This window comes from Patella vulgata, chromosome 8 (assembly GCF_932274485.2).
Source record: "Patella vulgata chromosome 8, xgPatVulg1.2, whole genome shotgun sequence".
NCBI lineage: Eukaryota > Metazoa > Mollusca > Gastropoda > Patellidae > Patella > Patella vulgata.
Genome location: NC_065886.2, coordinates 29,092,323 through 29,120,181, shown reverse-complemented (window position 1 = coordinate 29,120,181; position 27,859 = coordinate 29,092,323). Strand labels below are relative to the sequence as shown.

Sequence of the window (27,859 nt, the reverse complement as noted above, 5' to 3'; positions counted from 1 at the left end):
AGAAAGTGATTATAATGAGGACTCAAAGGCAGATAGTGATTATTCACCTGTAAGTGATTCTGCATCCGAAGACAGTGATGTTATCCCAGTATTTGATATTGGTGCTTTCCGAAAAAGAATTGAGGATGATCACATAATTTTCCTCAAAGATCATAAAGAAGTTTTCATTAGAGGTACCCAGAAATCAACTGTTGGAAAAAATGGACAGTTCAAAAAGAGTGATAGGGTTTTCAGTAACAAGCACTGTTGCCTGTATTGTGGTGTGCTGGTTTGTAAATCAGTTGACCATCTAGAAAGGATGCATAGTGATAAAAAGGAAATATCTGATTTAATGGAGATTAAAAAAACCAAACTGACAGTGTTGATGTTCGAAAAGAGAAGAATGGCATAAGACACAGAAAGTTACAGATTCTCAGAAATAAGGGAAATCATAAGCACAACATGGAAGTAAAAATTGGTGGTAAAGGGGAAATTACCCCCTTGAGGAGACCAACAAGAAAGAGTTTCTATCACTTATCAGATTTTGGACCATGTCCTAACTGCCTTGGATAGATAACAGATCAGTCAAAGCACAGATATAGATGAATTGCCAAAAGCTAGAAAATAGAAAGTAAAGGAAGCTTAAAAACCAAGAGTAAAATTCTGATGGGTTATTATGAGGGTGCATCAAATTCACTGAGTAAAGAAGTACTTACAACCATGGTGCAAGATGAATGTGGTAAAGTTGCAACGTCAGACCCACTGATTTCAGAGCTTGGAAACATGTGGCTCCGGAAAAGCTGCAAAAACAAACTGAGAAGAGCTACCTACACCAGCACCCGTATGCGGGCAGCAGCTCGCCTATTAATAGAACTATAAAAAATAAATGCAACTAAAATAAGTATGAATGAATTCTTATGCCCAGAAATGTATGAAACAGTAATTGAAGGTACCATTAAATTTGGGGGTGGGGAAAAAAAATCTCGACAAGCCATCAACAGATTTAAAGTTAGGTCACGATATTCAGAAAATGTCAGACATCAAGGAAACAAACGGTATAGTTACAAAAAATGATGTACAGGTCAGAGAGGCGAAGAACTTCACCAAGCTGTGAAAGAAAAATTGGAATGAAAGAATTTAACAAAGTGGTATCTTAACCCAGTGGAGAAGACCTAAGCAAGCTTGCTGATTATTTAAAAAAAGCAATGTCCAAAAACCAAGTAATTAAAGATAGCGCATCCTACAGACGGCTGTTGAGTTAGTGGGGACAAGACTTCTTACATTTAACAAACGCAGACCGGGAGAGTTGGAAGCGATGAGGTATGTGTAAATATATATTAACTGTCTTTATTTCAACAATTAGAATATTTTCAGTGTATTTTTATACGCCTACATTTTCATGCGGACGTATATTGTCGTCGCCCCTGTCCGTCCGTCCACAATTTGTTTGTGGACACTTTACATGTCACAATTCTTATCCGATTTTGACGAAACTCGAAATATAGGTTTGTGAAAATCGGCCCAAAACTGACAGACAAAATGGCCGCCCATCGTTCTCAAATAGCGTAAAAATATGGTATATCAAGGTTGTGGACCCTTTAGAGGTCACAATTTTCTTTTGATTTTGATGAAACTGAAATGTAAGTTTATAACCCAAAGATCTAGGTTCCTTTCGATATTCGCGCATATCGGATCGTAACTCCCTGAATTATGGCCCCTGATTGTACGAAAAATCGCGTTTTTAGCTTGTGGACCCTATAGCGGTCATACTTTTTTCCAATTTAAAAAACGTTTGAATATATCACCATTACACCCAAAGGATGGTTGAGTTCGAATTTCGTAAAAATCAGACCAAAACTAACAGACAAAATGGTCGCCCCTCGTACTCAAATAGCGTAAAAATATGATATATCAAGATTGTGGACCCTCTAGAAGTCACAATTTTCTTCTGATTTTGATGAAACTTGAAATGTAAGTTGATAACCCAATAATCTCGGTTCCTGTCGATATTCGCACATATTGGACTTTAACTTCTTGAATTATGGCCACTGATTGTACGAAAAATCGCTTTTTGTTTAGCCTGTTCTCTATACATCTCTTGCAAAATGTGGGCGTATCTTGCCTGGCAGCCGCTATTTTTTTATTGCAATAGTTTTACTTGCACCTTCCCTGTCTATGTCACATGTAAGTACACCAGCATTTAGTTATAGATTGACCCAAGTTCAATTTCATATACACAACTCCTTACTATAAACTAAATAACAGCAAAGCAGGTGTCTGTTTAGATATTACTTTTATAAATACACAAAAGATAAAAAAAAAACATTCATTAAAATTCTAATTTCTTTAAAATAATGAACTGTAAATTTCTTTGTAGTGTTGAATGTTACAAGCAAAGAAAAAAATGAAATGAAATGGGGTTTAACGTCCTACTGTTCTGCTCCTTAACTGGGCTAATGAAGACGGTACAAGCAAAGAAAGGCTGATGCTGACTTTAAAGATTTCACCAAACATTTAACGCCATTAGAAAGAGAACTCTGCAAATTATATGATGTGGTCAATATTAGAGGAAAAGGGGTCGAAAGGTACCAGTCCTGGTTCCAAAGGAATGTAAGTTTTTAATGGACATGCTTGCCGATGATGGAGTCAGAAATTCTGTCGACGTTGCCGACAGTCCCTTTCTTTATGCCAATTATGGTATGTAACAATCATTATGTAAGAAAATAACTTACAATAATTAGTGCAGGAGGACCGCACTACACACAAAACAAATATCTACAAGATATACCTACGGACAAGACAGAATATAGACATAGAAAAAAAAATAAATATCAAATCAAGTGAATGGAGCATAGTAGTATACAGGGTGTGACAAGGTTTCAATCTGTAAAGTGTACGTGGTGAAGAGCAGGGTGTCATCTGCCAAACCTATGGGACTTTTTCTGGGTCCTCCGGTTTCCTCTCTCATCAAAAGACCCCTATATACAAGCTTGTCCAACCTCGTGGGTATTCCCCGGGTCCTCCCGCTGCTAAAAACCCTTACGCGATAGTAAATTATTGAAATTTTTTATTGTCCAGGGACGGGTGCTGTTAGAGCTTATGATGCTTTAGAAAACGTAATGAAGGACCTGAAACTTGAAAATCCTAAGCTAATTAAATCAACTTTGCTGAGAAAGTATATTGCTACAACAACCCAAGTAAGTATATTTGAAGCAGATCTGAATGTCAAGTTAGTATATAGTCTTTTAATTGGGATCATTCCATGCAAGATCAAACTGTTTGTAATTGGTCAATTCATCAACACAGAGAAGACTGGATTTTCTGTAGATACTTAGAAAAATATGATTGACTACTGTTTGCATCTGTGAGTTTATATTGAAGGAGTAAAGTTCAGATAAACTACAGTACACTTCGCTCAACTCGGATAAAATCGTTTGGACCCATTGATCCTGCATGTTTTTCTTATTAAATTTCTGCGCGTAACTCGGATTTCCCATGTCGGATCTTTGCTCAACTCGGATCCAAATGTTCGGTCCATTTGATCTAATTCGGGCTTTTTTCCTTCGCCTAAGTCGGATCGGCAGTATGTTCAGAATTTGATTAAAACGCGTTTAGGTATTCCATGCACAGAGCCCTAAAATACATTCCGCTATCATTTTGTCTCAAATCCGCTAATTGATGCGATGCAATAATATAATTTTCTCTGTCATTATAAACCTGTAACGGTGAATCTCTTTGATCTTTGGGGTATGTTCTATGCCCGGAATAACTTGAGGTCTCACAGTGGGGCGGCTTGGAATATATACAGGGGAATTTGGGGTTATTCTTCCGAAAGTTTTTCTTATGGGAATTCTGGGATATTCTCATTTTGCGTACATGTAAACATAGACGGTTTGTAGCAAGATAAAGCCCTTGACTTCGGTTAGGCTGGGGAAGAAAAACTTCAGAAAAGTTTATTGTATAACACCATACTTATGGCAGAACAATACTGAATTATTTTTGGCAACTTTTCCAAGACTACTCTCTCAACAAGGGAGTTTTTAATATCTGACCATTTTCAAAAAAAATTTAATGTTTGATTTGCTATTCATTTATTTTTCACTTTTACAGGTAGTCAATGTTTCAGAGAACCAATTGTCGTGGATAACAAACCATCTTAGACATAACATTAATGTACACAAGAACTGTTATAGAGTTATGTCTTCAACAGTCGAGAAGACTAAAATTGCCAAGCTATTGTTGTTGGCCGAGTCTGGAGGCCTGACAAAATATAGTGGAAAGACTATCGATGAGATAGATATTGAAAGTTCAGTTAGTGCTAAGATAGATTGTCTTTTTGTTACTTTTTTACGAAACACCATTCTAGCATTTGAAACTTAAGTCACTAAATTCATTTGAATAATTAATCAAAAAATGAATGTAAGAAATGAAATGGGGGTTTAACGTCCTAGCCTTCTGCTCCTACTGGGCTAATGAAGACAGGCATACACCATGCAGTGTGCTATGAGAGCAAATTTGCCCAAATAGCAGCACTATTGTCTACTTTTATAGACAAGGGGATCCCTTTTAAATCAATGAAAGCCAGACGGCTGACATTTCACACTGGAGGGTGTCTTAACATAATCTAGGCGATAGATCAAATAGGAAGCCTCTTTCCTTATTAGAACAAAAAGATATGGCCAAAAAACATTATCACCAATTGAATGTTAAAGTGAGTGGACTTTAGGAGGATATCCTCTAAGCTAGAGAAACTCTTTATTCCTCAAAGCTAGAGAATATAGAAGCACTGAGTACACAGACTTCAGATAATATCCTCTTTAATCCTCTAAGTCAGAGAATGTTTAACGTATTTCATGTCCACATGTAAATGCAGTTAAGATTGCTGGGTTGATTTTGAGAATAATATGTAGATCAGAAAATAGCTTATAAATTTGTCTTTAAATTTTCAGAATTTTTGACTGAAGAGACTTTTGAGGATTTGCCATATATAGAAGATGAAAAACGTACGGATATGTGTAAGTTACATCATACACTTACTTATTGTTTTATTTGTAAAGTTACAAATGGTTGTTTTTCCATCTATTGGCTCTCTGCCATGATGTTGAAATAAATAACATTCAAATTTTATAAGTATAGGAAATGATAATTAAATTCCTTACCGGGTGTTTTTATTTAAAATAGGATTTTTCATACCTTTATAAAGTGCTTTAATTTTTTTCCTTTTTACATATATTTCTTTTTTTTTACTTAGCTGATGAGTTTAATTTCTTAAATAAGGCCAGCGAGGAACGAAAGGCTATTGATGAGTCTATGTTGAATAAAACTAACAAGAAAAGAAAGATTGTCGATACAGTTGAAGGTGAGAAGAAACTTGTAATATTTTATTCCTTGAAAGTTTCTCTGAATCATGAAGAGTCATGCTTGCTTGCTAGATCGGCCGAGAAAATTCCTTTTGGATTTTTCAGATCGATTTCTTTTTGTCAGGGTAGCAGGACAGAAGGCCTAGCAAGGAAACGTGTCTAGTTCTGATTAGATGAATAATTAAGGTCCAGTGCTTACCATTTGCAGCACATTTAAAAGCCCAAACAGTTGAAAATTGTAATAAGAGTAGGCCGTAGCACTGCTATGAGGACAGAATTTTCATCTTACCACATAATGCATGTCTGTTTTCATTGGCCATGATACCGTGAAGAAAAGCAAGGTGTTAATTCTCATTACAAGGCTTCTCCAAGTCTATTCCCAGACATGTATTAACTTTCCTTACAATACAATGAGCATTGAGTGGATTTTAAATCGCCTCATTCCATTTTCCCAAGACCTTACACATTTTCTCATTTCTCCGCCTATGTCTTGCATACTATGGGCATATCTTGTATTACAACCTCTTGCTAATATATGGGATCCACGGTGGCTAAGTGAGTAAGATGCTGGTTCAATCCTGATGTAGGCTGAGAAAGTTCATCAGGATTTTCCGACATGGCTTCTCCCTGTCACTGCAAATGACCACTGTCTAGTTGTTCAGATGAGACAAAAAACAACATCCCGTGTTTACATTGGCGTGCGTGTAAAAGATCCCTTGGCAGTTGGAATTCGATATAAGAGTAGGCCATAGTGCTGCTGTCTGTGCACAATTTCCCTCATGGCCGCACACTGTATGGCGTATGCCCGTTTTCATTAGCCCAGTCGGACGTTAAATTCCATTTCATATCATTTGTTTCTATATGACCTCTTTTTTAAAAAATTGTAGCAGGATCCAGCAAAAAAAAACTAAATCAAGTACTGGTAGTAATGTTGTGAAGTAAGCTTTTTTTTTTAACATCATGATTTTTTTCTGAAGAATTGCTAAATCAATGGAATTGAAATGGGGATAAGACATCTTTTCTGCACGATTAATGACGACAGGCATGCAATGTGCTGAGGTAAATGTTGCCCAGATAGTGCCACTTCTACCTACTCATATTTCTAATTCCAACTGGCAAGTGTTCTTTATATTGCAGGCAACATGTACACATGACTTCATATTTTCACACTATCCGAACAAATAGATGCCGTTTCTTGCCAAAGCCTCCGCACTGCATTACTAACAAGGGAAAACCACGCCAAGATCTGGTTAGTCAGCGAGATATTTACTCGTTGGGCCAAAGTGGCTGCCAAGAGATTAATGAATGGCAAGACAATTATTAGTAATTAATCATTTTGTTCATTGCAGTTGAGTGGACAGAAATGCGTACAATGAAACCATTGGTTTGCACATTTCTCGAGTTTGAAAAATGATGAAGAAAAACGAAATTTTAAGAATGAAAAACGAACACTCATTGCTTAAAGATATCCCTTATATTAAAATAAAAAACCAAAATAAATTCTGATGTTCAGAGAATCAAAAGGCATAAAATGAAGGCACTCTCAAAATAAAACCATGTTCAACTGTAGTTTTTGTTATTGTGTATTTTTGTTCGACTGTTCTTATGTTGAATTCTAAATGTCAATGGATCTTTTACATGCACAGGACTTCTGTTTCTAACCCCATCCTAACAACTAGACAACGGTCCTTGCCAAGCCCTCCATCCTGCACCACTAACAAGGGAAAGCCAGCCATAAATCCCAAAGAACATCGGGATCGAACCTGCGACCTCCCGGCTTATCGAGTTAGCATCTTACCCACTTGGACATCATGGCTCTCCACATTCAGTTAAACTAGGGGCTGCAGTTGTGTGGATCACAGTGTAAAACTTTAATCAACTCTGTTCAGAAGTCCTGATAAAATTATTCCATTTTCTCGTGACTCACCTATGCTGTTGCATTTGGCAGTTACATGTTATGCGTAAAAATGTCTAGTGTTGCAAACAGGCATTTCGGAGCATTTACCCCAGTAGGAAAATATTTTGTATGCTTTACACTTGCTTAGATGATGTTATGTAAAGTTCAACAGAGATTGATCTTGGAAATAGGGAGCCGTCACAACTTGCATGAATCATAGTCGATCTTTGAATATTAAACAGAGCAACAAAAAATAATATGAAATGGCGTGTTGTTGGAGGAGGGTATTATAATTTTGCACTTATGCTGTTTTTGAAAGTCTGCTCTTCAACTGTGGTGTAAGGGCAGACAACCCATTTTATCCTCTTAAGGAGGGATGAATAGCACTCAACATTTACAAACGGTCCATTCTTAAAAAAAAACCCTCGTAAGGTCAACTAAAGGGCTTTCTTGCATTAAAAAATATCTGCACAGAAGGGATAGATGGTGAACATATAAGTAAAATAAGTAACTACTCTTTCGGTAGATCGATAAGCTTGTCATTCAGAGGAGGTCCTCCAAGGTCTGATATGCTCATTGGTCTCTTCATCTTAAAACAATTTCCTCAAATGGGATCAGATGTGGGTATGGGTGTGTGTGGATGGGTATGACACGAGTGCGTGTTTTCTTTGAATAAATGACTACCGCAAACCATGATGTAGGTTGTGCGACACGTCAGCAATTTGTTTATTACATTCTGATTTAAATAAACTAACATTATTTATCTTTTCATTACCCCCTGTGGCTGATCATAGGAATTTATTTATATATTATTTATTGGACTGGATCAATTGATCAAACAATATTTTATACCCTTTATCGAAGAATTTGAAAGTTATCACCAGTATAATTTTCACCGCAAGGAATCCGATAATTTGATGCATACTTTTTGTTATTACAAATATATTGGTTACCTACAAATGACACCGCCCGTTGGCTATTGAATATTAGACATAGTTATGATATTTTGTATTTGAAATGAAATTTAGAACTAAAATAAAACCAAGTACGAACAATCCTTTAAAACAAGTCTTGACAAAAAGGTATAGGCAAAATAGTGTAATTAGCAAATGGACTGTTCACGGGGTACAAAATACATTACATAACTTCACTTTGACCATTGCAAATAAAGAGTAAAATCTTGCCATAAGTCTTAAAGAGAGTCGACACAAACTAGGCCATTTCGGGACTAACACACGGTTCAATTTATTTCATTAATTCGCTTCCGCGTAGGGGTCTTTCGTAGTGGATGGAAACCGGAGAACCCAGCGAAAAAATCCGGGGAATCGAAACCACACCAGTTGACTCAATGACATACCTTATAATACAACACGCATGGGCTAACCATTCGGCAACCCAACGCACCATAATGGTATGAATCGCAGAGAGAGAGAGAGAGAGGGGTTATTTCGAGACTAACATATGGTTCGATTTTGTTTCAATATTACGCTTGCGCTTAGGTGTCTTCGAAACCACGCTATTTGACTCAATGACAGACCTTGTGACCCAACGTGCACGCTTCAACATTCGTCCCCTCCCCCACCGAAAATAAACTCTTATAACATCAATCTATAGTTCACGCATAGCTTAGAATTCTCTCAGTATGTACATAGAGGCAGTAAAACGCCAATCAATAAGCTAAAAGAAAAGATATGTAATAGCCAGTTATAAGTTCGCATTTAGACCCTCGATGAATCTCGTTGTTCATTATATGTATACGTTATTTTAAGGCGTCATAGATGTCTCAAATCCTTCGGTTTTTATTGGGTTTTGAATTTTTGAGTTCAGTTCTGACGTGAAAACGAACGTAGCTTTATCCAAAATTGTGGAAAGCCAAGATGGCGGACAAAATTTTATACTATACCCTATCGAAGAGTACGAATCTGCGTTCACAATTTATTTTCGAGACTACTTTCACGACTAAACACTTGTATGTTACATTTGGATTATTCAAATTATTATAATGAATTATTATATTCATTAAAGATATAACTGTGTTAATTGGTATATACAATGGCGTTTTGTAATTGAAATTGTTCCCACAAACTGATATCGATGATCAAATCGGAACGAATGCGTTGATTCCATGTAATGTGTATATAAATAGATGTTTGAATTATTTGTCATGTATGACTTGTGCTGTGACGTTTTATCATTACGACGATGTTATTTCAATTCTGCAAAAGTTTGAGCATGCCACTAATCATATTAGCCTACATTGTGAGGTTTTTCAAGACCTACATTTCCTAAAAGTTCTGTAAGCGATTTTTTACATCTTGTTGAAACGTTCTTATCGCTCACTACGTCGGCTACTACAACATACGGGGTCTTCTTCCAGGATCTAAGCGAAACGGATCATGTGAAGTTTCTGGATGGATGTGACTACTCCTGCCTTGTCCTTTGTTTCTAAATAACGGTCTCATACCACCAGTGTGCATACCATTGAAACCGTGACCAGTCAGCAATCAGAGGATTCAAAATCATAGTTCATAATATGAGCTGGATAAATATCTTCTTGGTTGCTGACCAACAGCTCACATATCTTTTAGATATGCTTCAGATACCAATTCACATTGTTAATCTTCATTCCAGCCATGCAGCAAAAGACCACTATAATACGGCAAGGTGGTAATAAAGAAAGGTCTGTTATTTTTTTCACCCAGAATCTTTTTTTTCTAACGTCATCTACTGATGTAAGTCGCCTTCCGCGATATTTTCTACCTTTGCCCGTTTCATCATCGATAAAAATGTGTACAGTTGGATTATTGTTTGCGAGGAGAATGATTGGGATGTCTATTTCGCCCGCGCAAGAACGCAAATTACAATTTGTTTCAGTGCCTTCATTAATTTGCAGTGCGAAGGTAAGCTATTTTGGTGTTCTCGTGGTTTGTTGTACGAATCTTGATATATATTTTGATCCAATCTAGATTAGTATTGAAGTGTCGAGAATATCTTGGCCTACATGCTTTCGATGGTAATGACTATCTGCCTTTCTTTTTCCAACTTTCTAATAAATTTTAAAGAGCTGGGACAGGCAAATGATGTTTCTGATGACGTAATTTCTGGTTTAGAAAAAAATGTTTGTACCATGTACGGCCAAAGGCGACTTACATCAGTAGATTAGATGACACTAGAAGAAAGATTTTCTGGAGGAATTTTAATTGTGATCAAAAATAAGAAACTTTTTTTTTCTTTATTACCATCTTGCCTGAGTAGTCTTTTGCTGCACATTAAACGCAACAATTATGTTGCAACAATATGATCGAACACGATGATCCTGCGATACAAGGCTGGAATGAAGATTTACAATGTGAATGGGTATCTGAAGCATATCCAAAGGATTATGGGAGCTGTTGATTAGTCATCAAGAAGATATCTATCCCGCTCATATTATGAACTTTGATTTTGAATCTTCTGATGAAGACTAAGAATAAACTAATATCTAAACATGTCTCTGATTTACTGTGTTTTTATGTACATTTCCAGATCTCTTGCAAAGTACCATTATAATTTAATATTTGGAATGACGAAATTGGTACTGAACGAAAAAACAATCTGATTAAAATACAGATGTATATTTCGTTTCATTGTTTTATACTTTCGATGGCCTACACTACATGAAGATCTGGTCCATTGTACTGGGAGGCTGCGAAAGGGTCATACGAGCGGCGTTTGACCTATGACGTCAGACATTGATTAATCAATCAGCGTTGACGTTTCTATAGGGGTTTACCGACAGTTCCAAGAACTCGCCGTAACAGACGGCTTCATTAGCTAATTCGTCACATCAACTAGACCGCCTGTTATATAACAACTCTTCCAGATCCCAGTGTTGTGAAGACAACTAAAACGACATTTTGAACTTAAAATCGAAACGAAATAGCATCTGTGTTTTAATGAAAAAGCTAACGAGAAAACACTTTTCAGGTCAATTTTGAACCACATGGTTTCTCTCCGCAAAATTACATTCCCCCCCCCCCCGATTTTGTCGTGGCAAGTCGTGCCATTTTGGGGCACGAACTGGGAGGCTCCCGCACTGTTCACGACTAGTTCACGCATAGTTCACGACGAGTTCACGAATGCGTGCCCATCAGTGTCCACATTAACACGAACTGGCACGACGAGTTTGCGCATTGTTTACGCACTTCCCGCATTTGCACGACGAGTTTGCGCAATTCGGACGGTGTCGTGCCATATAAAAAGGGGGCCTCCCCAACCCCTGGTCATTTTTGGATTGGCTGTGGAAGAGACAACATGCTGAATGTCAGAGACACAATCATTGCAGGGAAGAGAAGATGCCTATACCTCGTCCCGACGAGTTCACGAACAGTTTGCGCATAGTTCACGACCCGGTCGCTAAATTTTGTCGTGACCAAAATTTTGAACATTTCAAAATTCTCGTCCCGACATGGCACGCAGTCACGACTAGTTTGCGCACTGGCACGACTCGAGTCGTGCCAATGCGTGCCACGGAATCGTGGTCGTCATTGCAGGGAAGAGAAGATGCCTATACCTCGTCCCGACGAGTTCACGAACAGTTTGCGCCTAGTTCACGACCCGGTCGCTAAATTTTGTCGTGACCAAAATTTTGAACATTTCAAAATTCTCGTCCCGACATGGCACGCAGTCACGACGGGTTTACGCACACTTCACGCCAGTTTACGACTAGTTTGCGCACTGGCACGACTCGAGTCGTGCCAATGCGTGCCACGGAATCGTGCAAGTGTCAGCCTTGCTTTATACACACATATTTAGAGATGTGCAGCGGAATTAAAAAGAAATGTTTTACCGAGCTCTAAGAAAATCATCATTTAAATCATCGTGAACTCATTTCTCGCCAATTTTACCCCACCTCCCCACAAATCAAAACAGTTGTCCAGGGGCATTATATACACTTCTTTAGGAATGGACAGTCCTAGAAATTTATGTTTTATTTAAATATAACATGATAATCATTTATGTCAACATAATGACATTTCCCCCCAATTGTAGACATTGGACGCCCCATATCTCGAAAACGCCCCCTTAAACGCCTGATCACCACCAAGATTCGGAATCTACGCAAACAAACTGGTCTAGAAAAACTTGGTCTCATTAATTCACAGCTCGGGTGGCGATTCCCCCCTTCGGCCACCGGGCTATTACTCCTCTTAATAATACCCCAGAGAATGCTTCAATCTGCTGCCGTTAGTATTATGATCGAATGTATTTATTAGTAGTATATGAATGTGTAAAAGCAACTGGCCGTCGCGGGTTTATATAAGTCTGTGTGAACTCTAAACGCAGTAGGGGCTAATACTATCTTAAAGAACTCTCTTTTGATACGCATAGCAAGTTAAGACACACGATCTTACTAGCATAAAGTGGGATTCCAGAAGAAAAAAGAAAACCACCTTTTGGGCGCCCAAGGCCAAAAATGTAAGGGTATCACTAACTGGCAGGTAGTCGAATTTGTTGTCTGTGGCTTGTTTCTCAACTGGTACAAGACACGATGAAACAATTTACTAAGGGAAATCTCTATATCAAACGTCTACACGACACAAACTATGTCATTCCGTGACTAACATATCGTTCATTTTTTCTTTAATAATGTGCTGGTTGTATGGTTGTTTCTCCAACAATGGGATTGGGGGGGGGGGGTCAGAAGTCTCTGAGAAAACCCACGAGGTTAAAGAGGCGAACCTTCTTCTTGTCACGGACAAGTTAGAAATCAGTGTCTGACAGTCTGACTCAATGTCAGACCTTATTGCATCGTTTTCGCCATGGACTGGTGGTTGAAAGATTATACTCTAGACATGAAGAGAAATGGCAGAACAATTAAATACTCGACACAGAAAACACTTTGATCTGCCTATGTTGCAAATAATGTGCTTTTATCGAGAATAAGAGATGAACTAATTTTGTTATTGTGGCTTTATTTCTCGTTTATCTCGTTAACCAATTTACGAACATTCGATTAATGTTTTCTTGAATAACTTATGCCCTTTGGTTAACGATTACACTATCTTCAGTCTATATCAGTATCACCTTAAGGAATGATGTGTCACTGATGCTAAAGGGCTTTTCTTCGTAACCGACCTTACTGTTTGAAAATGAAATGGGGTTTAGCGGCTTACTTTTTTCGCCCCTCAGGCTAATAGAGACAAAAAAATCATTGTATAAAAAAGCAGTTGTAGCAATAAATTATTATTAATTTATCAATTTATTAATTTATTTTTATTGTATTATACAAGTTTTGCTTCGTGACGTTTAGCAAACAAATATACATGTATTATTTAAGACGCGTTCTTCATTCAATAATCGAATAATTCTCGTGTTGTCTTTAGCGAGCATATTATGTTAAAACACTGCGAACAATATGGTATTACGCCGTTGTGTCCCAGAATTGATAATCTTTAATCCAGATATTTGTAAAGTACATTAAACATTAGGTAATTCAAACGACATTACCACTCTGTATTGTTAGATAGTTTATTTGTTTTGATGACATAAATTGAGATATTACCAACTCAGTTGAATAAAGTCTTTTGATATTATCGATAAACTGTTCGAGTTACTAGATTACTTGTTTCGATTCCCCGCTTATACGTGGCAAGGAGCCTCGTGGGTTTTCTCCAGGTCCTCCGGTTTCCTCCCACTGCTATAGACCCCAACGTGCAAGCGGGTCTGTGTTGTGCAGAAGGGTTTTCGTCTTCTAATCCTCAACAGACTCATCCTCGGTTACCCAGTGTACTCATTCCGTTCTACTCCACTATACCCTGGGTTAATCCATAGGGTTTCCACGATTTCAAATTATCTGCCCTGGCCTAGAATGTAGCTACAGTTTACGAACCAATCGTTTCGCCTTCGTTTTTATAAGGGTAGATAACCATATTCATGTCCATTTACTGAATGATTTATGTAAATAATGTATATATTTATAATTTATTTATATTTAATTGTATTATCAAAATCTGTAGTATGTGTTGTTGATTTCAAATATGTATAACATCTACATGTTTGACTTTTGTTATTATTATTACTATTCGTTCTTTGTCTGAAATATGTCATTTTGTTATGTTTATTATTATTGAACTTATACTTGGCAATTTGATTCACAATAACTTGTCTACGATATCACGTGGACATAAAATTCCGCGAACGAACGAACGATTCTTAATAAAACTAATGACCCTACATTATTATATTAACGTCCGGTCTTCATTAACATAATATATAATTGGTTGTTAATGATTACGCATTTAAAAAAAAAAGCCAACTTCTAACATTGTCCGATGAGAGTTACTTCCCTTTGCCAACTTCCTTTTCAAATAACAATTGATGGGATTGGTCGATAAAAATAGCACAATCATCAAGGGCGGATAACTTGAAAACGTGTCTCCCCCATAGATTAACCCAGGGTGTAGTGGAGTAGAACGGAATGAGTACACTGGGTAACCGATGATGGAACAGACTGTGTTAACGGTCACATAAAATAATAGTTAAGTCTTGTCCAGAACCTTTTTCGTCTTTTAATTCTTAATAGATTGTGTTAACAGTTATGTAAAATATCAAACTTGTTTTTATTTAATCGAGGGGAGTTGGCCGGTGGCCGAATGGTTAACGCGTGCACGTTGGATCGGAAGATCCGTCATTGAACTAATTCAGTGGCGTGACATTCAATTGCATAATTATGAAAGTTTGAAGGGCGCATTGACGGTGTGGTTGTTCATTTGGCCGAATTTCAAATTCAGACGCGATTTTCAGATTTAGCTTTCCGATTAAATTCTGCCTCCTAAAGTTTTGCTAGTTTGTTTTGGTAAAACTAATTAGATGCAAATCAAATGTATATTTCTGAATACTATGTAAAACGACTTATGTTTGGACAGTGACAGTTGGGTCAAACTATTTTCTCTCGCTGGCATTCAGTGAACCGTGTCATGATATTACACGCATGGTCATTTGTAAACTTGGATAATTGAGATAATGAATTGTAAAACTGTTTTGCCCAGAAATGGAAGATACTCCTAGCACACCAACAAAGAGAGGAAGGGATAGTTATGGAGAAATCCATGAACCTGACAATAAAACGGATGACAGTGATGTCAGGGAGAGTGACAGTGCTACAGACAATGGCCATATCAAAACAGATGGCAACATTAATAGATGCTGTATCTGAGGTCAAAACAAATCAAGTGAAAATGGCTGGGATGTTGGGAAGCTGAAATTATGGGTGATATTGACTCAAAGGTGAAAGTCTTACAAGTTGAATTATCAGTTGATATAACTACAGAAAGAATTAGGATTGTCCAGGTTTTTAACAATGTTCAAGAGTTAAAAGATAAACTATCAAGACTAGAAACCAGTAATGAAACTGCATGGTCATAGTAAACCGATAGAAAACAATGACTTAACAGCGGTAGCGATTAATGTTAAATTTAAAGAAGAGGAAGGTATATCAGAAAAGTAAGCAGGCAAAGAGTGAATTCAAAAATGTTTATATATCAGGAGCAAAATCGAATCCAATTCAAGAGCAATTATTCGACATTTGCCAAACTCGGCACTTAGTGTCAAAGTAGGTAGTAGAATTATTTCGAGAAATCGATTAGAGGATAGCCAGTCATAGCAACATGAACTGAAGTTACTCACATTTAATGTATGCGGATTAAAATCAAAACTACTTTCTAATGACTTTGAGAGTTACATTTCTGAATTTGACATTCTATATTTAGTTAAAACTAAAACCTCATTCTTAGACTCACTTGAAATTCACGTTTCAATTCACGTTTAAACTGTAGAAAATATTTTTAAAAAATTCGTCATGTGGAGTTTCAGTGTTAGTGAAAGAAATTTTAAAAAGTGTGTTTTCAGTATACAGAATGGAGAATGACTACACTTTGGTTTTCATTAAACGAGAGTCTGCTTGGACTTAAACCTATAGGATGTGTTGCGTATATCCCTCCAGTGAATACTAGCTATAGTAACTTAAATATGCTTGATGCTATAGAAGATTTGTACCGCGAGTATTTCCAAGTAGGAACATAATTTATACTCGTTGGGGATTTTAACGCAAGGGCTGGATGAATTTCGAGGTTGATGAATTTGAATTATTACTAGCATTATTAGCCAAATGTGACGTTTCCTCCTTTTGTGTCAAAATATAGGTTCATATAGATTGCCAACGGTCGGTGTAACAGTATCGTTTACATGTGCTGGAACCTCTGTCGTAGACTATGTTTCGTGTACACCCAAAGCAATGGTTAATATAACAGAGTTAAATGTATGTGATTGCAATCCATTATTCTCAGATAAGCATAACCCAATCTCTTTAAACCTGGAATGAAAAGCTTGTAAAATTGAAGATCTGGAAGAAGGTCACAAAGATTTCATGGAACCAAAATTTAGCTCCTGTCTTTGCTGATGGAATTACTGAAAGAAATACTGCTACAGTAAAATATTAACAGTGAATCGAATTTTAAAACCGAAAAGAAAAACGGAGACGAAACCATGCAAAGAATAACCCCAACTTGAACGAAAGTGATGTAAATTACCAGAAAGTCAAATCTGCCAGTGAAAAATATAAAAAAGCAACCAAACAAGGCGTTCTCAATTTTTAATAAAAGATTTAATCAGGATTTAAAGCGACTGAAAAGGAACAACTCGTTGGAATATTGGAAATGTTTGACACAAAATAGAAACGTCTCTATAGAACTCATGTGAATCTTGATTCTTTTTATGATCACTTCCGTACATTAAATGAAGCTAGTGACGTTATTGAGCCAGAAACCGAGGATAGGTTACTACAGGAAAGCGAGGTTAGTTTATCCCTGTTTAATCTAATAATAGACCTTGGAATGGGTTTCTGGATTGATAGTTTCAGTTTACAAAAACAAGGATGATGCTAACAGCAATCGAGGAATAACAATTTTAAGTTGTTTTTTGTAAATTCTTCACATCTGTTATTAACAACAGATTAACACTATTCATAGAAATAAATTCCAAACTAAGACCGGAACAAGCAGGATTCCGTAAAAAATATTCCACGCTAGATCATATCTTCCCATTTAAGTACCTCACTGATCTTTATCTCAGAGATCGCAAACGACTGTTTGTAGGTTTCATTGATTACCTTTCAGCTTTTGATAGAATTCCAAGGGTACCTCTTTGGCAGCAAATTCTTGAATGTGGCATTAATAGTAAATTATTTCGTGTAATTTATAACATGTATAAATCTGCTAAGTCTTGTGTAAGTCGTATGCATAATATGTCAAATATGTTCAAATGTTCTGTAGGGGTACACCAGATGTAATAATATTATGGCCTTGGCTTATTATTCTCCATTGTTAGTATATTAGCTATGGTATGAGTTTATTTTAAAACGCATATATCAAATTGTTTATGAAATATTGTGACAATAACAGGACATTGGAGTTTTAAGTTAAGGCCAAGGATAAATTCTGCTTGTTTGTTAATAGTACGATATTTTGGGACTGATAAAAAGATATACACAACGTGAGATGTTAAAGATACGTCCTAACCAGTTAATGAATTACAAATGCAATCAGAGACAATACGTTGGATATGTTTGGGTTTTTTTTTGACAATTGGGCTTTCCACTTTCCACATCTAGCCAGTTGCCGAACTGTGCATAGCGACACATAGTGCTACGCAGGGTGAAAACCTTTCACCCCCCCCCCCCCCTGTTCTCAGTCTTCTTGCAAAATTTGCTCTCCTTTCTATCTCAGCACTATAAATAGTTAAACATCCATCAAACAGATGTAGATAAATATCATGTATGAAATTGCACTCTCCGGAAGCTAGGAATAAATACACAAAACACTAAGATAATGGTATTTTCTAGAGTTAAAATTAGAAACAAACCCACCATTAAGTTTGGAGATATAGAGCTAGACAATGGTGACGAATGTACATATTTGGGCATCATGTTTAATTACAATGGTTCATTTGTGAAAACAAAGTATAAATTTTATAATAAAACATCTTCAGCAATGTTTTTTCTTCTACAAAAAGGTAGAAAATTAAATCTCGATATTGAAACACACAGATCCATCTTTTTAATTGCCTGGTTGTCCAAATGATTTTATATGGGTGTGAAGTCTGGGGTTGTACTGACATTATTCTGTTGAACTTCGATTTTGCAAAATCTTACTACAAGTAAAAAGCAGCACCCAAAATGTAATGATCTATAGCGAACTGGGTATTTATCCACTGCAGGTACTTATAAAGTGTAGAATAGTTAGTTTCTAGTTTCTGGATCAAAGTTAAAATTTGCATGTTTAATGTATAATATATTGTTAAAAATCCGATAATCTCAACAAGAGACTTTAAATTCTACTGTTTTGTCTATTATTTGGAATATCCATGCCAACAATATTGACGGTAAATGGTTAAAAGGGTGTTTTTTTAAGGTTAAAAGACCAATATTTGCAGCATTGCCACAGTACTGTTAAAACTTCCAGTCGGGAGTATTTTTAAAAATCCCCTGAGAAAATGGACTCTGCGTCCTTTGCTCAGATAACGAAATAGGCGATGAATTTCATGCAGTCTTTAAGTGACTATTTGTCCAGAGTGACCGAATAAAAATACAATTTTTACAAATATCCTTCCTATATGTAAAGATGTACGAGGTTTTTAATTGTCATGATGTCGATTTAAAAAACCTATGTAAATTGATATCGATTATTGTAAGTTTAAATGAACTGTCTAATGTAGATAACTAATTATATATGAAAATACATATATTATGAATGTAGCATATTGTCCAGAATCTGTCATTGACTGTATTAACTTTTTTATAAATTGTATTCCTATGTCTCATTGTGAGATCTGAATAAAGACTATTATTATTATTACTTAAAATGAATTATTGAACCGCCAAATATAAAGCAGACGTTTAGAATATTAATTTGGTTTTTAGAAGAGTTCATTTTAATTTATGTTACATGTTGCATACTTACATACTCACCCACCAAGCGCACACCATCACCCCACCCCACCTCACCCCAACTACTAAACCAGCATCGCCCACACGCACAACATCACCCAAATCTTTACATATATGCAATACGCCACCTCCACATACCACCCATCATACATAAATTATAACCATGGTGATGTTAATATTGTATAAATTGCTATATTTTAGGATTAAACCGCCGTAAGCTGCTTGTGCCAGTACTTGATTGGTTAGAGATCAATATCATATGCGAACACAATTGTTCAATGGTACATAAGACTTAGATTTAGAAACATTTATACATATGCTTTTTCCAGCACGAGAAAACAAGATGACTCTATTGAAAAGCCTTATTGTAATGCTGTCAGTATCTGCATTAGTCGTGGAAGCATATGACACGAGATATATTTCATCTAAAAGATACACCAGGCCTCGTCCGAATAAATGGGAGTCGGGTACTACTCGAATCGTCAATAAGTTGTATTCCCTTACAAAGGCAGCAAGCTTACAGTTACAGCGCAATATCGAAACATGTGGACGAGGTGAGTATTCGTTAGATCGAATTATGCCATGTTATTTCCGAAATGAAACAGTTTGTGTTGAGTGGACGTTAAACCCCCAGCTCTGTAGGTCAAAATAGATTACAAGTGTGTAGAGGAAATTGGATTAATGCTGGCGTCACATAGTCCCGAAATTGATACCAGATGGCCATACGAATATGGAATTTTGAATTTTACTCGAAGATGACCCCGAATTTTGTCTACAGCCAAGCAACAGTCGAAGCAAGTGCCATGCTTACAGAAAATCACACGGTGGCCCCTTAACCACACACGAAGGCAACACGAAGACAAACGTCGGCCACACGATGGCTCTGTAGAGTTGCTCAAGACCGACTAAGAAAAATGCTTTATCGGGCGTCCCAATCTCCCAAAATTGGCATGCCAAAAATTGTCGAAAGACCTTGCGATGGTTCATGTTCGTGTTGAATTCGTGTGCCCATTTCGCCCTTCATAAGGCCAATGTGAGGACATTGGGGGGTTTCACGTAGTGTTGCCTTCCTTAGACAATCGAGCAGATTCTTGTTAACTTCGTATTGTTTTCATAAGTAGAGCAAGCGGTTACCATGCAAGATACGCCCACATTTTGCAAAAGATGGACAGAGAACCAGCTAAAAAGCGATTTTACGTACAATCAGGGGCCATAATCCAGGAAGTTACGGTTCGATATGCGAGAATATCGAAAGGCCCTGCTATTGCTGGGTTATAAATGTACATTTCAAGTTTCATCAAAATCGGATAAAACTTGTGACCTCTAAAGGGTCCACAACCTTGGTATTACATACTTTTACACTTTTTTGCATACGGGAGCGGCGATTTTGTCCGGCAGTTTCGGTCCGATTTTCATGAAATTCGAACTCAACTGCCATTATCGTTTAACGGTGATACATATTAACATCATAATCTGATCATAATCTGATAAAAATTGTGTCCACATTCTAAAAACCTGATTTTTCGTAGAATCAGGGTTCATAATCCATGACGTTACGGTTCGATATTTGCGAACATCGAATGGAATCAGGATCTTTTGGGTTATAAATATACATTTCAAGTTTCATCATAATCCAATGAAAGATTGTGACCTCTAGAGTGTCCATAAGCTAAAAACCTTATTTTTATATGATCTTGGACCACAGTCTACTATACAGGCCAATATCGAAAGTAGCAGAGATCTTTGGGAGATAACCCTATATTTCAAATTTCGTCAAAATCGGATAAAACTTTTGACGTGTAGAGTGTCCACGAACAAATTGTGGACGGACGTCCGGATGGACAGGGGAAACGACAATATACGTCCACATGATGATCAGACGAAGTAAAGACGAAGATGACACCATTTGACAAGATGCCTTCACGATGGCCTTATGAAGGGCAAAACGAAAATGAACCTTCGCAAGTTCTTTTGACAATTAGCATGCCAAAGTTTTTGCCAGCGCTCAAAAAGTTGCTACCTTAACCTGATATACAAGAACTGTTTTGCTTTTACCCCTTTTTTCATTACTCCTTCATATGTAAATAATCTTAATAAAATCTATCTGTTCATAATAGGATGTATTGGACGTTCCACCTTTACTTTAGTTGATGTACTACAATATTTCACCTGTATATTGCAATGACTACTACAATATTTCACCTATATACTTTAGTTTATGAGGATCCCCATCCATGTCATTTCGCGCTTATATTTTAGTTGAATTATGATGTCGAGCCTATCTAACGTAATGATTACTAAAATAGTCCATGTTTCTCTTGTAGTTGATCCATGTTATCCCAACCCATGCTATTCTGGTGAGTGTGTGCCTCAGCGAGGAGGAGGTTTCAAGTGTCATTGCCGGGATGGATTTGTTGGTAAATTGTGTGATGGTAAGTTTTATCCTATATTAAATCATCTTTTATAGCCGTTCGCAGACACAACATTTGTCTGAACATTAATGGGACTGAAACTCCGTGCATTTCATACAAGATGGGCGACTTCCGTTGTCTGAACATGAATGAGACTGAAACGTACAGCTGGACATAGTACAATAAAATTGATCAAATGTCTGCATATTTATATGCCCACATTTCAGTGTGAACGTGTTATGCCGTCACGCCGTCGTTCCCTATTATGGCGTGTGGACGCGATAGAGACAACAGGGTTTTTTTCCAAATTGGGTGTGAAGCATTGTGATCATGACATGATGAACCCTAATAACAGGGTTATGCCCCCTTTTCCGAAAAAAAGTGTAAAACGATAGCGGCTATGTTTTTAGTGGATAACTTTAAATATTGGAACCATGAGAGGATGAACCCACTCGATATTCAGCGTTCCACAGTTTCAGAATTATCCCCCTTTGTCGAAAACCTTGTGAAAGGATCAAGTCTATAGTTTTTAACGGATTGATTTCAAATTTAAATCAAGAGCGAACGAGTCCTATCGATATTCAGCATTCCACGGTGTGAAGCATTTTTGGTCACGAATCCTATCAATATTCAGTTTTCCGCTACCTTCGCTGGATAGGGATCATAATTCTTGAAGACAAAAATTTGGCCAACCTGCACGTTTTCCTTTGAGATAAGCTGCTATCGATCACTGTCATTTTTTGAGACAAATCTGTTGTTTTGGTGTATTTCCTTGTTTTATGTTGTTATCTTATAATTCGGGGGGGGGGGTATGGATGGCCGAATGGTTAGCACTGGCCTGTAAATGAGTCAACTGGCGTGGTTTCGAATCCCCGGTTGTACGTGGCAAGGAGTAGGGTCGCCTGTCCAACCTCGTAGGTTTTCTCCGGATCCTCCGGTTTCCTCCCACTGCTAAAGACCCCTACACGTAAGCGAATTATTGAAATAAAATTAAACCATGTGGTAGTCCCGAAATGACCTAGTTTGTGTGGAGTGTACGTTAAACCCCATTTATCTCCCTCTCTATCTTATAATTCTGTAGATCAGTAACCCAGCTTTCGGTACGTTTCAAAACTATGATCCCGCTTGTCTTTAAATATGCCGGCTTCCCGGAGCATGTATGATCTGATGTTTTCTTCATATTTCATTTTAAGTCGATTTGTGCAGCCCTAATCCATGTGCAGATGACATGGCTTGTAAGCGGAAAGAAGGGGGTTTCTCATGTGATTGTGAAGACGGATTTGTTGGATTAACTTGTGAAGGTAATGTACTTCAATGATACATCAATGTTCCAAAGACAACAAAATGCTTTTTATTTTCGCCCTTGCCAGATTTCGAGGCAGCTTTTAGATTATTACAGTGGCTTTTTCTGTTTATATTTAATCCTTGTTATTATTGTCATGACAATGGGGGTATCGGAAGGTACATAGTCAGAAAATATGGATTATGTTTTCACTTAAATTCTTCTGACGACACTCAAGTATAAATTCCCTTTAAATCTGCACAGGGTAATTTTGATCTCGCCAAACTAAAATTCATGATGTCAAGACGTAGACGAGTAACAGTTATCTTAAGCTCAATGCTGACACGAAGTTGTATCTTGTTAATTAGGCTTATGTTCAATTCTTTGGGCTTGTTTAATTCTTTGTTTATTGTAATGTCATTGATAAGTTCCAAAAATTACAAAATTCGATAGTAGAGCTTGGAACTTGAGGTATGGTTTCATACTTATTGTAAGCTGACTAAACGATTTTTAGAATTAATAATGATTTCTGCTTTTCTGCACTCGCTGTGCTCATGAAACCGGGCAAACGCCATACAGTATGCTATGACAGATATCTTACCCGTACAGCGGGACTACGGCCTACTCTTACTTCGAATTTCAACTGTCATGGGTTCTTGTACGTGCATGTCTTAAAACATAAGTATTTTATGATAATTTTTTATGCAAATAATTTTCACGACGTGGTATCAATGGATCATGTCTCACAGAATATATTCACACGTCACAAGTCATCTAAGTGGGGCATTGATTTAGACTAGTATTTAAAACAGAAGTATTTTATGATAATTTTTTATACGAATAATTTTCACGAAGTGGTATCAATGGATCATGTCTCACAGAATATATTCACACGTCACAAGTCATTTAATTTAGACTAGCATTTTAGAAGCCGAAGGTCATGGTAGAGAGGTTAACCGATTAGAACTCATCAAATTAGAAGTGATAACAGGTATTCCAGAAAAAAAAACCTCGCCATAATCAGTTTCTGATATCTATTATTTCCCGTGCATTCGTTGTACTGATTGTCAGTAATCTGTTTACCATGATATTATGTATTTTTACACTTTGCAAGTTTTCACGATGGTGGTCTCGTCAATTTATACAACTTTTTTTATTTTCTACTAGACATACTTGTAATTACCGGGGTTGTGGTTGAATGGCTGTCATTAAATCAAGTGGCGTACTGGGTTCGATTCCTCGTCCGTACATGACAAGGAGTGGGATCCCATGTCCAACCCCTGATTTCCTCCAACAGCTTATTTAAGACCCCTACGAGCAAGAGAAATTTTAACCATATGTTAGTCTTGATATGACTTAGTTTGTGTCGAGTGGACATTACCCCCCCCCCCCCCCTCTCTTTCTCTATCTCTCATTAACTCTTTTTATAATAAATATACGTCGAGTTCTCTGGGTTGAAACTCAATGATCAATTATATCTTATTTTATTACAGTCAACCTTTGTAATCTGTGTATGAATGGTGCCACGTGTATGCCTTCTGTTGGTAACTTTGCCTGTGCATGTGCTGGCGGATATGTTGGAAGAATATGCAGCTGTAAGTAACCTCAGGGGTGTTGCTACCCGTTATTAGTTACAGCTCCTGCAATCGTTATCTGTGTACCATAACTAATCTTTATTACAGTCAACCACTGGGATCCATAACTAATCATATTATTATTACTACAGTCAATCTCTGCGATCCATAACTAATAATTGTTTAAATTTATTACAGATGATCCTTGTGATCTCTCGCTTTGTTTAAATGGTGGTACTTGTAGCGTAACACCCGGTGGCTTTACCTGTACATGTCCACCAACTTTTACCGGACCGTTTTGCCAAGGTAAGATTACTGCTTTAAAGATGTTTACTCAAGTGTTAAGATATTAATGTTTTAATGTCATCTCAATAAGCACACACTTCAGTGTGGGTGCAATATGTCGTCACCCCTGTTCGCGGCCACCCAAAACCTGGCTTGTTAAAACGGTAGCGGCCATAGGCGTAAGAGCTGCCCCCCCCCCCACCTCCTCAACTTTCGGGCAATCTATCTTTTCGGTCAGACGGGTAAAGTGAAAAAAAAATAGTTGGTAGAATATACAGTAAGCTCGTCCCCTCCGCTCTCGCAGAAGACCGGCGCCGCCGTCTGTAACCCGCATTCTGCTCACCCCCTATGGTAGCGGCTGGTTGAAGCACTGGGGTCCTTAGTGTGTACGGATCTTATTGATATTCAGCGTTCCCCAAAATTAAATTTCGGAGCTCGATAGAGACACCGGGTTTGTACAATTTGGTGTTATTGTGGTGGTGTGTCTGAGGACAAACCCCGTCGATATTCAGTGTTCGGTGACTTTCCGTTCAGTAGTTACCACCTTTTCCGAAAAAACTTGAGAATGCGACATCGCGGATATTGTTTTACAAATTCGATGTACACTCTACGGGTCACAATGTTGAACCTTTTTTGACGAAACTTGACATAAGTTTATATCTCAAAGATCTCCTTTTCTTTGGATATTGGCATGTACCCTACCGAAACTTCCTGTAATATGGCCCCTTATTGCAGGAAAAATCACGTTTTGTGGACACTCTAGAGGACACAATTTTAGACGAAACATAAAATATATGATAAGGATCAAAATATGTTGGATGAATTCAGCGGACCTTGCGTTCTGGAGTTATGCTCCCCAGCTTTTAACGCAGATTGTGAAATATGTACAAAGTTTGTTGACCCCCCCCCCCCTCCCCACCTCAAGAGACTAAAACTTTTGTACGGTTCAGATGAAACTTAAAATATATTTTGGTGTTGAGGATTCAAAATTCCAATCTAGACTTATAGCCCCTGCTTTTTACGCAAAATGAAATATGTATAAAGTCTGGGGATCACTAATAAGGAAAATTAATAAATATATTCAAGATCAAACGATCTTGAATGAGTTCGATTTTGGTGCGCATCAAAATACAATTTTTTGTTTCGTACAGTCTAGGTTGTTTATTCACATTGAATTATTTAGAAAATAAAAAACACTGTCTTGCATTACTGCATTATTAGGGGTGGGCAAATGGAGGTCCAATTTAGGTGACGAGTGTTTTCTAAGGCCATTTCGGCTGCTGAATCCGAATCCGTTTAGATTTTTGATAGGTAACGTCGATTTAGGTTGGTTCAGTGGCCATTTCGAAATGCCGCCAAGTAAGGACATATTGAAACTAGTCGTCTAATATTATGTTCTAATGTATGTTTTTATAGGTAGGGAATTCCGAATAAGACAAACTTAGATACAGAGGAATGATGGTTATATACTACAATGGTGCTTTTTGTCGGTTTTTTTTCTCCAGAATATCTGCATTTTTGCGGGATAATCGGCCATAATTTATTCATATCTGTGATGTCCTGTTATTCTATCTCAGATACCATAGCAACATAGAACAACTTGTCAACTTCCCAACAGGGAAAGGCAACACTCTGGACATCATCCTCACAACTCACCCAACCTATCTTATGTCTTATGGCAACAGTGACCATGTCATAGTCCTTCTAGACATCTACTCTACGGCTAAGCGACCAAAACCCATTCGCAGAAAGCTCTACCTCTGGAAACGAGCAGACCTACAGGGAATCAAAGAGGAACCCACTGACCTTACCGACTCAGTTATAATCCCGGAGAACGTTGACATAACATGTGAGAACCTCAAAGAGCAGATCATTGAGACCTTCGGTAAAAGAGTCCCCTCCAAGATGACGACTTCTCGTTACACAAATCCCTGGATAAACACATATATTAATAGAGCCATCAGACGGTAACAGAGGTCTTACGAAAAGTCACGCCTTACTAAGAAGAAACAAGACAAGGATCTTTACAAGAAGCTACAGTCGAGGTCAGATGAGCAAACATGAATTACCTTGAAACCACGGTCAGCAGCGACGGTAAGGAAAACTCCAAGAAATTCTGGATTTACATCAAGAGTAAAGCCAAAGAAGCATCTGGACTAGCACCACTCAAAAACAAGGATGGATTAATGCAACCGCCCCAGACACAAATTCCTCCTTCATCCTCAAAGCCGTAGCCACCGAATTAACACCTGCCTTTACACAACTCGACTCGGGCATAGTCCCCATGGATGGGAAGGAAGCTTTGGTAGTACCAATATTCAAGAAGGGAGACACCAGCCATCCAACTACAGGCCAGTATCACTTACCGACCTTACCTGCAACATACTGGAGCATATGCAGCACTTCGACAAGAACAGCATCTTGTGTGATAGCATGGTTTCAGGAAGTGTCGCTCCCGTGAGTCACAACTGATCTCTACCAAACAGGAAATAGCCTCATCCGTAGCCAGGGGAAAACAATAACACGTCATACTCATTGACTTCGCCATAGCGTTTGACAAAGTGCCCCACGAAAAGCTCCTTCGTAAGCTTGAACATTACGGAGTAAGAGGTAACTCACTGAAGTGGACCAGGTCCTTCCTTAGCAAAAGACACCAACAAGTCGTACTTGGCAGAGCAACATCTGACACGGCTCAGGTCACACCAGAGTTCCACAGGGTATTGTGCTTGTACTGGTCCATAGCCTTTATCAACGATCTTCCAGAATCCATAAAGTCGTCCCACTCCAAGCTCTTTGCTGATGCCAGTCTGTGGTAGTGAGGAACCAGACGGACTCGGACCTTCTCCAGAAAGATCTCACTGCATTACAGACACGGGGAAAATATCTGGCAGATGTTCTTCAATCCATCCAAATGTACAGTCACCCCCATTGCTCCAAAGAACAAGAGGATATCATTATAGAATTCACCACGGCTTAGTCTATATACCTTACCGGAAGTACTTACGAAATGGCGACTCTCGCACCCGAGGCCATTACAGATTCATTGGAACCAGCACCCAGCAAGGGTAGTGTCAGTCACCTCCCTGCA

The 27,859-nt window shown here is 37.8% G+C and overlaps 1 pseudogene; it reads left to right on the top strand.

Moving 5' to 3' along the window:
• Positions 1 to 372: 372 nt before the first annotated feature.
• Positions 373 to 24,429, top strand: LOC130014050 (uncharacterized; annotated as a pseudogene).
• Positions 24,430 to 27,859: the final 3,430 nt, after the last annotated feature.